The 14,732-nt window shown below is 38.4% G+C and overlaps 1 non-coding gene across 1 annotated transcript; it reads left to right on the forward strand.

Moving 5' to 3' along the window:
* The first annotated feature begins 6,437 nt into the window (after positions 1–6,437).
* Positions 6,438–6,545, forward strand: LOC148573383 (small nucleolar RNA R71). The gene has a single exon (XR_015905558.1). It is a non-coding gene; the product is annotated as a small nucleolar RNA R71 (small nucleolar RNA).
* The last annotated feature ends 8,187 nt before the right edge of the window (positions 6,546–14,732 follow it).

Raw genomic sequence — 14,732 nt, forward strand, 5'->3', positions numbered from 1 at the left:
CCAAGTAATAAAACCTTACGTGAGTAAGGGTCGATCCCACGGAGATTGTTGGTATGAAGCAAGCTATGGTCACCTTGTAAATCTCAGTCAGGCGGATATCAAATGGTTATGGAGTTTTCGAATAATAATAATAATAAATAAACAGAAAATAAAGATAGAAATACTTATGTAAATCATTGGTGAGAATTTCAGATAAGCGTGTAGAGATGCTTTCGTTTCTCTGAGCCTCTGCTTTCCTGCTGTCTTCATCCAATCAATCCTACTCCTTTCCATGGCAAACTTTATGTAAGGGCATCACCGTTGTCAATGGCTACATCCCATCCTCTTGTGAAAAAGGTCCAAATGCTCTGTCACAGCACGGCTAATTATTTGAGGTTCTCGATCATACTGGAATAGGATTCACCCTCCTTTTGCGTCTGTCACTACGCCCAGCACTCGCGAGTTTGAAGTTCGTCACAGTCATTCAATCCCTAAATCCTACTTGGAATACCACAGACAAGGTTTAGACTTTCCGGACTCTCATGAATGCCGCCATCAATCTAGCTTATACCACGAAGATTCTGGTTAAGAGATCCAAGAGATATTCAATCAATCTAAGGTGGAACGGAAGTGGTTGTCAGGCACGCGTTCGTAAGGGAATGATGATGATTGTCACATTCAATACATTCATATTGAAGTGCGAATGAATATCTTAGAAGCAGAATAAGTTGAATTGAATAAAGAAACAGTAGTACTTTGCATTAATTCATGAGGAACAGCAGAGCTCCACACCTTAATCTATGGAGTGTAGAAACTCTACCGTTGAAAAATACATAAGTGAAAGGTTCAGGCATGGCCGAATGGCCAGCCCCCAAACGTGATCAATATGATCCAAAGATGAACTAAAAAATCATAAGATCATAAGATGTCTAAAAGACTAGTAAAAAGTTCTATTTATACTAAACTAGCTACTAGGGTTTACAGAAGTAAGTAATTGATGCATAAATCCACTTCCGGGGCCCACTTGGTGTGTGCTTGGGCTGAGCTTGAAGTTTACACGTGCAGAGGCTTCTTCTGGAGTTGAACGCCAAGTTGTAACGTGTTTTTGGCGTTCAACTCTGGTTCGTGACGTGTTTCTAGCGTTTAACTCCAGACTGCAGCGTAGAACTGGCGTTCAACACTCTTTTGCGTTGTCTAAAATCGGCCAAAGTATGGACTATTATATATTGCTGGAAAGCCCTGAATGTCTAATTTCCAACGCAATTGAAAGCGCGCCATTTTGAGTTCTATAGCTCCAGAAAATCCACTTTGAGTTCAGGGAGGTCAGAATCCAACAGCATCAGCAGTCCTTCTTCAACCTCTAAATCACAAAAAAAACACACAAACTCATAGTAAAGTCTAGAAATGTGAATTTAACATAAAAACTAATAAAAATATCCCTAAAAGTAACTAGATCCTACTAAAAACATACTAAAAACAATGCCAAAAAGCGTATAAAGTATCCGCTCATCACAACACCAAACTTAAATTGTTGCTTGTTCCCAAGCAACTGAAAATCAAATAGGATAAAAAGAAGAGAATATACTATAAATTCCAAAATATCAATGAAACATAGCTCCAATCAGATGAGCGGGACTTGAATAGTTTTGGCATCTCACTTTATCCATTGAGGTTCAGAATGATTGGCATCTATAGAAACTCAGAGTTCAGATAGTGTTATTGATTCTCCTAGTTCAGTATGTTGATTCTTGAACACAGCTACTTTATGAGTCTTGGCCGTGGCCCTAAGCACTTTGTTTTCCAGTATTACCACCGGATACATAAATGCCACAGATACATAACTGGGTGAACCTTTTCAGATTGTGACTCAGCTTTGCTAAAGTCCCCAATTAGAGGTGTCCAGGGTTCTTAAGCACACTCTGTTTTTGCTTTGGACCCTGACTTTAACCGCTCAGTCTCAAGTTTTCACTTGACACCTTCACGCCACAAGCACATGGTTAGGGACAGCTTGGTTTAGCCGCTTAGGCCAGGATTTTATCCCTTTAGGCCCTCCTATCCACTGATGCTCAAAGCCTTGGGATCCTTTTTATTACCCTTGCCTTTTGGTTTTAAGGGTTATTGGCTTTTTTCTCTTGCCTCTTGGTTTTAAGAGCTTTTGGCTTTTTCTGCTTGCTTTTTCTCTTTTTTTTTCGCTATTTTTTTCTGCAAGCTTTGTATTCACTGCTTTTTCTTGCTTCAAGAATCATTTTTATGATTTTTCAGATTATCAAATAATATGTCTCCTTGTCATCATTCTTTCAAGAGCCAACATATTTAACATTCATGAACAACAACTTCAAAAGACATATGCACTGTTCAGGCATTCATTCAGAAAACAAGAAGCATTGTCACCACATCAATATAATTAAACTAAGTTCAAGGATAAATTCAAAACTCATGTACTTCTTGTTCTTTTGAATTAAAATAGTTTTCATTTAAGAGAGGTGATGGATTCATAGGACATTCATAACTTTAAGACAAAGTTACTAAATACTAATGATCATGTAATAAGACACAAACATGGATAAGCACTTAACATAAAGAAAACGAAAAACAGAGAATGTAAGAACAAGGAATGAGTCCACCTTAGTGATGGTGGCGTTTTCTCCTTGAGGAACCAATGATGTCCTTGAGCTCTTCTATGTCTCTTCCTTGTCTTTGTTGCTCCTCCCTCATTGCTTTTTGATCTTCTCTAATTTCATGAAGGATGATGGAGTGCCCTTGATGTTCCACCCTTAATTGTCCCATGTTGGAACTTAATTCTCCTAGGGAGGTGTTGATTTGCTCCCAAAAATTCTGTGGAGGAAAGTGCATCCCTTGAGGTATCTCAGGGATTTCTTGATGGTGAGCTTCCTCATGCGTTTCTTGAGCTCCATGAGTGGGCTCTCTTGTTTGCTCCATCCTTTTCTTAGTGATGGGCTTTTCTTCCTCAATGGGAATGTCTCCTTCTATGAAAGCTCCAGCTGAGTAACATAGATGGCAAATAAGATGAGGGAAAGCTAGCCTTGCCAAGGGGGAGGGCTTTTCGGCTATTTTGTAGAGTTCAAGGGAGATGACTTCATGAACTTCTACTTCCTCTCCAATCATGATGCTATGGATCATGATGGCCCGATCCACAGTAACTTCAGATCGGTTGCTAGTGGGGATGATGGAGCGTTGGATGAACTCCAACCATCCTCTAGCTACAGGCTTAAGGTCCAGTCTTCTCAGTTGAACCGGTTTGCTTTTTGAGTCAATCTTTCATTGAGCTCCTTCCACACATATGTCCATGAGGACTTGGTCCAACCTTTGATCAAAGTTGACCCTTCTAGTGTAGGGGCGTGCATCTCCTTGCATCATAGGCAAGTTGAACGCCAACCTCATATTTTCCGGACCAAAATCTAAGTATTTCCCCCGAACCATTGTAATATAATTCTTTGGATTCAGGTTCTTACTTTGATCATGGTTCTTAGTGATCCATGCATTGGCATAGAACTCTTGAACCATTAGGATGCCGACTTGTTGGATGGGGTTTGTTAGAACTTCCCAACCTCTTCTTTGGATTTTATGTCGGATCTCCAGATACTCATTTCTCTTGAGCTTGAAAGGGACCTCGGGGATCACCTTCTTCTTGGACACAACATCATAGAAGTGGTCTTGATGGGCTTTGGAGATGAATCTTTCCATCTCCCATGACTCGAAGGTGGAAGCTTTTGTCTTCCCTTTCCCTTTTCTAGAGGATTCTCCAGTCTTAGGTGCCATCAATGGTAATGGAAAAACAAAAAGCTTATGCTTTTACCACACCAAACTTAGAATATTGCTCGCCCTCAAGCAAGAGAAGTAAGAATAGATGAAGAAGAAGAAGAAAATATGGAGGAGAGGAGGGAGAGGTGTATTCGGCCAAGAAGGGGAAGAGAGGGTTGTGTTGTGTGAAAATGAGGAAGAATGGAGGGCTTTATATAGGGAGGGGAGGGGGGTTAGTTTCGGCCATATAGGGTGGGTTTGGGTGGGAAATTGATTTTGAATTTTGAAGGTAGGTGGAGTTTATGAGGTAGGTTTATGGGGAAGAGTGGATGGATGTGAGTGGTGAAGTAGTGATAGGGAAGAGAGATTGAGGTGATTGGTGAAGAGTTTTGGGGAAGAGTGCTTATTGGGAAGAGAGGATGAACATTGAGAAGAGGGAAGAGAGTGAGTGGTGGTAGGTGGGGATCCTGTGGGGTCCACAGATCTTGAGGTGTCAAGGATTTGCATCCCTGCACCAATTAGGCATGTAAAATGCCTTTGCATGCAATTCTGGCGTTTAAACGCCGAATTGATGCTTGTTCTGGGCGTTCAGCGCCCAGATGCAGCATATTTCTGGCGTTGAACGCCAGCCAGATGCTTGTTTCTGGCGTTCAGCGCCAGCTCTTCCTCAGTGTGCATTTCTGGCGTCTGAACGCTAGGATGCTGCTTGTTTCTGGCGTTCAACGCCAGATCCATGCTCTGTTCTGGCGTTGAACGCCAGCCAGATGCTCCTTACTGGTGTTTAAACGCCAGTAAGATCCTCCTCCAAGGTGTGATTTTTCTTCTGCTGTTTTTGATTCTATTTTCAATTTTTATATTTATTTTGTGATTCCACATGATCATGAACCTAATAAAACATGAAATAACAATAAAAATAAATTAAAATTAGATAAATAAAAATTGGGTTGCCTCCCAACAAGCGCTTCTTTAATGTCAATATCTTGACAGTGGGCTCTCATGGAGCCTCAAAGATGTTCAGAGCATTGTTGAGACTTCCCAACACCAAACTTAGAGTTTGGATATGGGAGTTCAACACCAAACTTAGAGTTTAGTTGTGGCCTCCCGACACCAAACTTAGAGTTTGACTGTGGGGGCTCTGGTTGACTCTGTTTTGAGAGAAGCTTACTGTGCCTCTTTTCCATGTTTACAGAAGGATGTGCTTGAGTTTTAAACTCAAGGGAGTTCCCATTCAATTGAAGGACTAGTTCACCTCTGTTAACATCAATCACAGCTCTTGCTGTGGCTAGGAGGGGTCTTCCAAGGATGATGGATTCATCCTCATCCTTCCCAGTATCTAGGATTATGAAATCAGCAGGGATGTAAAGGCCTTCAACCTTTACTAATATGTCCTCTACTTGTCCATAAGCCTATTTTCTGGAATTGTCTGTCATCTCTAATGAGATTTTAGCAGCTTGTACCTCAAAGATTCCCAGTTTCTCCATTACAGAGAGTGGCATGAGGTTTATCCCTGACCCAAGGTCACATAGAGCCTTCTCAAAGGTCATGGTGCCTATGGTGTAAGGCATTAGGAACTTTCCAGGATCCTGTTTCTTCTGAGGCAATCTCAGTTGATCCAATGCATTTAGTTCATTGGTGAACAGGGGAGGTTCATCTCCCCAAGTCTCTTTACCAAATAAATTGGCATTCAGCTTCATGATTGCACCAAGAAACTTGGCAACTTGCTCTTCAGTAACATCCTCATTCTCTTCAGAAGAAGAATACTCATCAGAGCTCATGAAGGGCGTAAGGAGGTTCAATGGAATCTCTATGGTCTCTAGAGGAGCCTCAGAGTCCTTTGGTTCCTCAAAGAGAAACTCCTTGTTGATCACTGGACGTCCCAGGAGGTCTTCCTCCTTGGGATTCACGTCCTCCCCTTCCTTCTTGGATTCGGCCATGATGGTTATATCAATGGCCTTGCACTCTCCTTTTGGATTTTCTTCTGTATAGCTTGGAAGAGCATTAGGAGGGGTTTCAGTGATCTTCTTACTCAGCTGGCCCACTTGTGCTTTCAAATTTCTAATGGAGGACCTTGTTTCATTCATGAAACTCACAGTGGCCTTGGATAGATAAGAGACTAAGTTTGCTAAATTAGAGGTATTTTGTTCAGAGTTCTCTGTCTGTTGCTGAGTGGATGATGGAAAAGGCTTGCTATTGCTAAACCTGCTTCTTCCACCATTATTAAAGCCTTGTTGAGGCTGTTGTTGATCCTTCCATGAGAGATTTGGGTGATATCTCTATTAGGGATTATAGGTGTTTCCATATAGTTTACCCATGTAATTCACCTCTGCTATTGCAGGATTTTCAGGATCATAAGCTTCTTCTTCAGAAGATGCCTCTTGAGTACTGTTGGATGCAGCTTGCATTCTATTTAGACTTTGAGAAATCATATTGACTTGCTGAGTCAATATTTTGTTCTAAGCCAATATGGCATTCAGAGTATCAATTTCAAGAACTCTCTTCTTCTGAGACGTCTCATTACTCACAGGATTCCTCTCAGAAGTGTACATAAACTGGTTGTTAGCAACCATGTCAATGAGTTCTTGAGCTTCTGTAGGTGTTTTCTTTAGGTGAATAGATCCACCTGCAGAAGTATCCAATGACATCTTAGCTAATTCAGACAGACCATCATAGAATATATCCAGGATGGTCCATTCTGAAAGCATGTCAGAAGGACACTTTTTGGTCAGTTCCTTGTATCTCTCCCAAGCTTCATAGAGGGATTCACCTTCTTTCTGTCTGAAGGTTTGAATATCCACTCTAAGCTTACTCAGTTTTTGAGGAGGAAAGAACTTGGCTAAGAAAGCCTTGACCAGCTTATCCCAAGAGTTCAGGCTATCCTTAGGTTGAGAGTCCAACCATATTCTAGCTCTGTCTCTCACAGCAAAAGGAAAAAGCATGAGCCTGTAGACTTAAGGATCTACTCCATTATTCTTAACAGTATCACATATCTGCAAGAATTCAGTTAAGAACTGAAAGGGATCTTCAGATGGAAGTCTATGAAACTTGCAGTTTTGTTGCATCAGAGAAACTAATTGAGGTTTAAGCTCAAAATTGTTTGCTCCAATGGTAGGGATGGAGATGCTTCTTCCATGTAAATTGGAATTTAGTGCAGTAAAGTCACCAAGCATCCTCCTTGCATTATTATTATTTTTGGCTGCCATCTCCTCTTCCTGTTCGAAAATTTCTGTAAGGTTATCTCTGGATTGTTGTATTTTAGCTTCTCTTAGTTTCCTCTTCAGAGTCCTTTCAGGTTCAGGGTCTGCTTCAACAAGAATGTTCTTGTCCTTGCTCCTGCTCATATGAAAAAGAGGGAACAGAAAAATAATAACAATAGGGATCCTTTTTACCCAGGTATAGAGGTTCCCCTGTGTGAGTAGAAAAAGAAAAGAATGCAATGTAAAGAAGGGAAGAAGAGAAAATTCGAACACAGATGGAAGAGGGGGTTCGAATTTGGGTGAGATGAAGTGTTAGTAGATGAATAAATAGATAGAAGGAGATGAGAGAGAAAGAGGATTTTCGAAAATAAAATTTTGAAAAGGGGTTAGTAATTTTCGAAAATTAGGAATGAAAGCAAATTAAAATTAAAAATTGAAACAATTAGTTAATTAAAAAGAATTTTTGAAAAAGAGGGAAGAGATTTTCGAAAATTAGAGAGAGAGAGTTAGTTAGGTAGTTTTGAAAAAGATAAGAAACAAACAAAAAGTCAATTAGTTAGTTGAAAAAGATTTGAAAATCAATTTTAAAAAGATAAGAAGATAAGAAGTTAGAAAAGATATTTGAAAATCAAATTTTTGAAAAAGATAAGATTTAAAAAAAAGATATGATAGAAAAGATATGATTAGAATTAGTTTTAAAAAAGATTTAATTTTTAAAATTACAATTAATGACTTGATTCACAAGAAATCACAAGATATGATTCTAGAACTTAAAGTTTGAATCTTTCTTAACAAGTAAGTAACAAACTTGAAATTTTTGAATCAAAACATTAATTGTTGATGATATTTTCGAAAATTATGAAATAAAATTAAGAAAAAGATTTTTGAAAAATATTTTTAAAATTTTCGAAAATAAATAAGAAAAATGAAAAAGATTTGATTTTTGAAAAAGATTTTGAAAAAGATAAGATTTTTAAATTGAAAATTTGATTTGACTCATAAGAAACAACTAAATTTTAAAAATTTTTGAAAAAGTCAACTCAAATTTTCAAATTTTATGAGTGAAAAAGGGGAAGATATTTTTTTGATTTTTGAATTTTTAATGATGAGAGAGGGGAAGACTCAATGCATGAAAATTTTGGATCAAAACATGTGATTCATGCAGGAACACTATGAATGTCAAGATGAACACCAAGAACACTTTGAAGATCATGATGAACATCAAGAACATATTTTTGAAAAATTTTTTATGCAAAGAAAACATGCAAGACACCAAACTTAGAAATCTTTAATGCTTGGACTCTAACAAACGAAAAATGCATATGAAAAACAAGAAAAGACACAAAACAAGAAAATATGAAGATCAAACAAGGAGACTGGCCAAGAACAACTTGAAGATCATGAAGAACACTATGAATGCATGAATTTTCGAAAAAATGCAAAGAATTTTTAGAAAAAATGCAATTGACACCAAACTTGAAATTGACTCAAGACTCAAATAAGAAACACAAAATAATTTTTTTTTATTTTTATGATTTTATGATTTTTTTGGATTTTTCGAAAATTAATGTGAAAAAGAAAAATAAGGATTCCAAAATTTTTAATATGAATTCCAGGAATCTTGTACTCTTAGTCTAAAGCTCCAATATGAGGGTTAGGCATGGCTTAATAGCCAGCCAAGCTTTAGAAGATACAAATCAGGCATACAACAGCTGAAACTTCATCCAACTTCATATACTTATAAGTGGAAGCCTCAGTCTAAAAGAATTAGACATGGCTTTACAGCCAGCCAGGCTTCTACATGCTTCATGAAACACTAGAATTCATTCTTAAAAATTCTGAAGAAAAATATATTTTTGAAAAGATTTATATTTTTTTTATATTTTTTTCGAATATTAATTGGGAAAAACGAAAAGGAAGAAAATATTTTTTTGAAAAATTTTTGAAAACAAAATAAGAAGAAAATTACCTAATCTGAGCAACACGATGAACCGTCAGTTGTCCAAACTCGAACAATCCCCGGCAACGGCGCCAAAAACTTGGTATGCGAAATTGTTACTCTGAGGTTGTAAAATTTTTTGTTCGTTCTCTCCCTGGCAATGGTGCCAATAACTGGTGCACAATACCATGGTCCAAACATAACTTCGCAACTTCGCACAACTAACCAGCAAGTGCACTGGGTCGTCCAAGTAATAAAACCTTACGTGAGTAAGGGTCGATCCCACGGAGATTGTTGGTATGAAGCAAGCTATGGTCACCTTGTAAATCTCAGTCAGGCGGATATCAAATGGTTATGGAGTTTTGGAATAATAATAATAAATAAACAGAAAATAAAGATAGAAATACTTATGTAAATCATTGGTGAGAATTTCAGATAAGCGTGTAGAGATGCTTTCGTTCCTCTGAGCCTCTGCTTTCCTGCTGTCTTCATCCAATCAATCCTACTCCTTTCCATGGCAAACTTTATGTAAGGGCATCACCGTTGTCAATGGCTACATCCTATCTTCTTGTGAAAAAGGTCCAAATGCTCTGTCACAGCACGGCTAATTATCTGAGGTTCTCGATCATACTGGAATAGGATTCACCCTCCTTTTGCGTCTGTCACTACCCCCAGCACTCGCGAGTTTGAAGTTCGTCACAGTCATTCAATCCCTGAATCCTACTCGGAATACCACAGACAAGGTTTAGAATTTCTGGACTCTCATGAATGCCGCCATCAATCTAGCTTATACCACGAAGATTCTGGTTAAGAGATCCAAGAGATATTCAATCAATCTAAGGTGGAACGGAAGTGGTTGTCAGGCACGCATTCGTAAAGGAATGATGATGATTGTCACATTCATCACATTCATATTGAAGTGCGAATGAATATCTTAGAAGCAGAATAAGTTGAATTGAATAAAGAAATAGTAGTACTTTGCATTAATTCATGAGGAACAGCAGAGCTCCACACCTTAATCTATGGAGTGTAGAAACTCTACCGTTGAAAAATACATAAGTGAAAGGTTCAGGCATGGCCAAATGGCCAGCCCCCAAACGTGATCAATATGATCCAAAGATGAACTAAAAAATCATAAGATCATAAGATGTCTAAAAGACTAGTAAAAAGTTCTATTTATACTAAACTAGCTACTAGGGTTTACAGAAGTAAGTAATTGATGCATAAATTCACTTCCGAGGCCCACTTGGTGTGTGCTTGGGCTGAACTTGAAGTTTACACGTACAGAGGCTTCTTCTGAAGTTGAACGCCAAGTTGTAACGTATTTTTGGCGTTCAACTCTGGTTCGTGACGTGTTTCTGGCGTTTAACTCCAGACTGCAGCGTAGAACTGGCGTTCAACGCCCTTTTGCATCATCTAAACTCGGCCAAAGTATAAACTATTATATATTGCTGGAAATCCCTGGATGTCTACTTTCCAACGCAATTAGAAGCGTGCCATTTTGAGTTCTGTAGCTCCAGAAAATCTACTTTGAGTGCAGGGAGGTCAGAATCCAATAGCATCAGCAGTCCTTCTTCAACCTCTGAATCTGATTTTTGCTCAAGTCTCTCAATTTCAGCCAGAAAATACCTGAAATCACAGAAAAACACACAAACTCATAGTAAAGTCCAGAAATGTGAATTTAACATAAAAACTAATAAAAACATCCCTAAAAGTAATTAGATCCTACTAAAAACATACTAAAAACAATGCCAAAAAGCGTATAAAGTATCCGCTCATCAGTGGGTCAAAAGAAGCATCGACGCATATGCGTCGATGACGCTTATGCGTGAAGGGAGAGAATGAACAGTGATGCGTACGCGTGAGGTGTGCGTACGCGTGGGGTGAGATTGTGCTAAACGCACAATTCCCGCGCCAGTTTCGCACAACTCTCTGGAAAATGTATGGGGGTTGCGTTGATGTATCGACGCGTACGCGTCGGTCACGCGTACGTGTGACTTCCCACATATATATATATATATATTTTTTACAATACCAAAATAGAGTTTTTTTTTTTGAAAATTGAAAATAGGGCTTAATACAACTTTAAACCAACCAAAATACAAATTAACAAGAATTTTGAGTTTTTGAGGACTTTTCACAAAATTTGAGAAAACTTGTAGATCAAGCAAAAAATCAAATTCAAAGAATCATCCTTATTCAAAATATAAAACCAACAAACAACCTAGCAACCAAAACAAAATATACAAAGGAATAAAAGGAAAGGGCTATAAGCACTTTAAAGCAACTAAAATTCAAGTTTAACAACAAATCTTTTGCTTTTGAAAATTTTCCATACAAAACAAATACAACTTATACTCTAAGCAAACACTATTTCACAACAACTATTCTACTCAAAACATAAATCTAACAAACAACCTACCGATCAAAGCAACGTAAAGAGTATAGAAGTTAAGAAAAACTACCTACAATGGTAACTCAATTCATTCATTGATTATATCTACAAGAGAATGGAAAGAAGTTACCATGGTGGGGTGTCTCCCACCTAGCACTTTTATTTAAAGTCCTTAAGTTGGACCATTGGGAGGATCCTTGGCAAGGTGGCTTGTGCTTGAATTCATCCTTGAACTCCCACCAATGCTTGGACTTCCAATAGGCTCCAAAATTCACAATCAATAACACAAAGCTTTGATGAAGTTCCACACAAGATAAGGGCTCCTGAAGTTGATCTTCAAATATTTCTGGATCCCAAACCTTATTTCTACACCCATCTTCATGTTGATCAAGACAATTCCATTTGAGTTGCAAGTGATCCAAATTCTCAAGTGAACACCGAAACATCCTCCTAGACCCATTCAATTTATTATTCCTCCATCCTTGGGGCCTAAGCCTTGGGGGGGTTCAACCTTAATGAGCTTAACATCATTTTGCCAACCACTACACAACCTTCCTTTACTCTTCAATCCATAGAAGGCTCTAAGTTGACCATCCGTTTTAAGCAACCCATATTCAAGTGGAATGATAAAGCTTAGAGATAAAAGATTTACCTACTTGAATGGTGTAAAGGATGATAAAAACTTAGGAAAGGGGACCTCCCCACACTTTGACAATGCAAGGTCTTCTCCCTTGTGCTCTTCTTTAAATTCCTCCACCTCTTGACAAGCATCTTCAATTTTAATTCCTTGTTCACCAACCTCTCCTTCACATTCCTCATTTCTTAAGTCATGTGTCGGAGGTTGTGCGTTAGCCTCCTCAACATCAAATTCACAACACAATGAGGGCAATTCAATAATCTCCAATAACACATTGGTTGGTGTGAAATTATCTTCAATAACAAGACTTGTCACTTGCTCAACTTCTTCCAATCCTTCATTACTTAACATTTGCCTTGGAGGTTGTATATCCTCCTTGACATCGCTTTCTAGTCCAATGAAAGAAGGCTTAACAAGATCATCAAGGGGATTGATCAATGTGGACAAAAAATCACTAATGATGGAATCCACTTCTTGATCAATTTCCCTCAACTCTCTATCCACTTCCTTAACATCGATAACCTCGGCTTCCTCCTCTTGATGCAAATCTTGCTTAAACTCCTCTTCTTCACCTTGAAGTACCAAACTCACTCACTCACTATGCTCCTTGATTGCTTCTCCACATTCAACAATGGGAGTGCCTTGATCACATAGGCTTAGGCGGGAGGAGACCATGTTGTGAACGGCTTCCACCACGGTGGCAAGCACGGCTTCTATCTTCTTGAACTCCTGTTTCATCTCTTCTTGCCTTTGGAGGTAAGATATAATATCTCTTTGTTGTGCTAGCTTGAAGGCATGGAGAGATTCATCCATTGGAGGTGATGTGGGAAGAGAGAGTTCATTATTTGGGAGAAAGGGTTCATAGTTGGAAGGTGGTGTATCCTGGTAAGGGTATGGTGATGGTGTATATGGAGGTGTTTCTTGGGAGTAATTGTGTTGGAATTGTCGTGGTTCCATGTATGGTTCATATGGCTTATAAGGTGATTGGTATGGTGGATAAGGATTAAGGTCATATGGAGGTGGTTGGTGGTATGGGGCTTGTGAGTATGGTGATTCAAAACTAGGTTGAGGAGGTGGTTCATAGGCATGTGGCGGTGGTTGTTGACAACCACAACGAGGGTCACCACATCCATTAGATTGGTATGCATTAGGGGTGGAGTTATACCTATAAAAAACCGGAGGTTGTTGCCACGAAGAGTGATCAATTCTTTGAGGCTCCTCCCATCTTTGGTTGTTCCAACCTTGATGCATGTTGTCATTGTAGTTTCCATTCCCTACAACATAATTTGAACCAAACTCATAGCCGAAGGAGTGAGAGTTCATAGTGAGAAGGGAAAATCAAAAACAAAATCTAATAGAAAACAAAGAAAAGAAACTCCTAAACCAAAACTAGCAAACAAACAAAAAGTAAACTATTCATAATATTGACATATGTACAATAACATAACAACCACACTGCAACTCCCCGGCAACGGCGCCAAAAACTTGAAAGAGTATTACCGTCAGCTAAGAATTTCTTCTCGGTAAAAGAGAAATAATCTCATTGATAGTGTAGTTTCCAACCGACAAATAATACTCAATCAAAGTTTAAAAGTGTTTTGATTGTCACAAGTCCAACCCCAATATAAAAGTAACCGAAGTATTTAAACCTCGGGTCGTCTTCTCAAGGAGTTGCAGTGAGGTATGCATATTATTGGTTATGGTATCAAAAGGGGTGGGGTGATAAAAGTGCAAGAAATGTAAATCAAACAATTAAAAAAACAATTACTTAAGAGAGACATTCATGGCAATGGTTGAGAGTTAAGCTTTCTATCCTAGTCATTAATGATCATACAATATTTATCAAGAGCTTATCTTATTTAGTCATCTCTAACAATGGAAGAAGGTACAAAATTATCTTCACATGAGAGAAAGTCTAATAGGTCTAGTTAATCTCAATCTAAAAGTCCTAATCAACCTACTAATTGAACTAGCAAGAGATTAGAGTCAATGGAAATAATATTAACTAACAACCCTAGATCACCAACATGAGTTGGGTATTAATGACTCAAGATTGCCTAATTCCTTTTTCCAAGCCAAGAATGCTCAAAGATCTACTCTAACATCCTTCCAAGCATTTTATCAAACACTTGGAAGGCATAAAAGGAAAGCATGGTAATTTGACAACAAGAGTATTAAATCTACAACTACCCAATTGCAAGGAATTAATAACTCAATTAAACAACAAGGGAATATAAAACATGAATTGCATTAAAAGAAAATCCAAATCCAACAATAGTGCATCAACATAAAAGAGACATCAAAGGGGAATTTGACAAGAAAACTAAGAGAGCATAGATGTAACAACAAGAAATTGAAATGGAAACAAGATGAAAATAGGAAATTAAACCTAAATCTAAGAAGAATTAACCTAATCCTAACCTAATTCTAAAGAGAAGAGGGAGCTTCTCTCTCTAGAAAACTAACTAAAGGCTCATCATAACTAATCTAAGTGCTCTCCCCTTGTCCAATCTTCAATTCTACATGAAATAGTCTTTGGAATCAGTTGGGTTGGGGCCTAGGAAGCTCAGAAATTGCCCCAGCGTTTTCACTTTAATGAAGTCACATGCGAGCTGCGACGCATACGCATAGGTTACGCGTACCCGTCGCTTGGCATTTTACTTTCCACGCATACGCGTCATGTCACGCGTACGCGTCGCCATGCAACTTCATCTCCACGCGTGCGCGTTTGCCACGCGTGCACATCGATGAATGCACTCCAAATCTTTGATTTTCCATGAATTCTCCACTTGCATGCTTTTCTCTTCACTCCTTTGATCCATTCCT

This window comes from Arachis ipaensis, chromosome B2 (genome assembly GCF_059453495.1).
Source record: "Arachis ipaensis isolate K30076 ecotype BB chromosome B2, ASM5945349v1, whole genome shotgun sequence".
In the NCBI taxonomy this organism is placed as follows: Eukaryota; Viridiplantae; Streptophyta; class Magnoliopsida; order Fabales; family Fabaceae; genus Arachis; species Arachis ipaensis.